Source organism: Cyprinodon tularosa, unplaced genomic scaffold, assembly GCF_016077235.1.
Source record: "Cyprinodon tularosa strain WSP-4 unplaced genomic scaffold, ASM1607723v1 ctg1147, whole genome shotgun sequence".
In the NCBI taxonomy this organism is placed as follows: Eukaryota; Metazoa; Chordata; class Actinopteri; order Cyprinodontiformes; family Cyprinodontidae; genus Cyprinodon; species Cyprinodon tularosa.
In genome coordinates, this window is record NW_024037945.1 from 127384 (window position 1) to 129038 (window position 1655).

At 42.5% G+C, this 1655-nt stretch overlaps 2 non-coding genes across 2 annotated transcripts; both read left to right on the plus strand.

Moving 5' to 3' along the window:
* The first annotated feature begins 365 nt into the window (after positions 1-365).
* trnah-gug lies at positions 366-437 on the plus strand. The gene has a single exon. It is a non-coding gene; the product is annotated as a tRNA-His (tRNA).
* Positions 438-1480: 1043 nt separating this feature from the next.
* On the plus strand, positions 1481-1568 carry trnay-gua. Its single transcript is given in 2 exon segments — positions 1481-1517; positions 1533-1568. It is a non-coding gene; the product is annotated as a tRNA-Tyr (tRNA).
* The last annotated feature ends 87 nt before the right edge of the window (positions 1569-1655 follow it).

Below are 1655 nucleotides of genomic sequence, written 5' to 3' on the forward strand. Positions count from 1 at the left end.
TTTTGTCAAACTACCCACAGAGATAGCCGTAGGAGAACAAGCACTTTATGACAATAATCTTTTGTGGACCCTTTTCGCAAAGTCCTAAGGGATTATGTTTGTGCTTGTCAATAGAGTTTAAAACTGTTGCTGTGTTTTTCCATTGACTTTTAGTAGTATTTTTTAATACGGCTGCGTTGTGTCTGCAGCAACCATTGTCACAAGATGCCAGTTTAACATTACATTAAAACTACAGGAGTAGAATGTGGGTAGCTACATCCAGCACATACCTTTATGTATTTTTAAATATTTTGCAGCAATATCAATGTCTCTGAGTGAGGTAGGGCAGAAAACAGATAGAGCATGTAAAGACATGGAAGAGGGCAGCCGTGATCGTATAGTGGTCAGTACTCTGCGTTGTGGCCGCAGCAACCCCGGTTCGAATCCGGGTCACGGCAAAACTGGTTAAAAGAACATGCTTAAACCAATTCCAGTAGAGATATTGCTGAGTGTACAGGAAGAGAGGCTTCTTTTGAAGTGTTTGGATGAGGCAGGGTGTACCCCTGAACTTTATTCCATTCAACACACCTCATAAAACTCAAAGCTTCACATCATTGCTGTGCAACACTACATAATACAGTTATGGCTCCTTCCGAATGGGAGAAAATTGAAACCAAGCAGATGTACGTCAGAGGTTGCCATGACATGCGATGTACAGTTAGATCTAGCAGTAATGTGTGAACTTGTACGAGTCAGTGAAGGGACCTCCTGACCTTCTTATATCCCTGTACGAGCCGTATAGTTACCATAAGCCATTGTATGACAGGACATATAGACTTTGCCTAAATAATGATTTAAGGTAAGAATCTGTCATTTTTTGACATCTGCCCTCTGTTGCACATGCAAATGTCATCACTTTCATCGCTTTATTTTGGTTTTTGTGACAGAGAGCTTCAACCGTTGCATGTTTAACTTTTTTTTAGTAATTTTTACACTTTATCGTATTTGTACTTTTTTGCATCCCTGGCAAATGCTTGCCCTACCGGAGTTCTCAGTCAGTGCGTGTCGCATCTGTTTATGCCCCATGTTGTTAAATTTAGCAGATACTTGTTGATCTCTTTCCACCTCCTTTCTGGATGACCTGCTTTCTAGACAGTTATGCATTTCGCTTGTTCACAGATATACTTGATCTGTCTATTTGACAGACTAAGAGGGGGGACTCTGTGATTTTATAGTGCAACGGACATTGTAGGAATGAGCAGACTGCCTAGAAAGGTTTCAGTTTCTGATGGAACAGAGGACACACAGATAAAGTAGTTTATATGAATGAGGGGTAAAACATTAAAGGACAACTGTGGCGAAGTCTATAGTTGGCCACCTCAGGTCTGTCGACGTAGGGGCCCAATTTGGCAGGATGGTCCGGAACAGGCAATCCTGCAAAAGTTTCTTCTACGCCTGGTGTGTAGATGGGGCTTACTGCTGAGTGGGTGCTGTCCCTCTGCCTTCGATAGCTCAGTTGGTAGAGCGGAGGACTGTAGAGAGCAATAGAGGATATCCTTAGGTCGCTGGTTCAAATCCGGCTCGAAGGAGAGAGTTTTGTCAAACTACCCACAGAGATAGCCGTAGGAGAACAAGCACTTTATGACAATAATCTTTTGTGGACCCTTTTCGCAAAG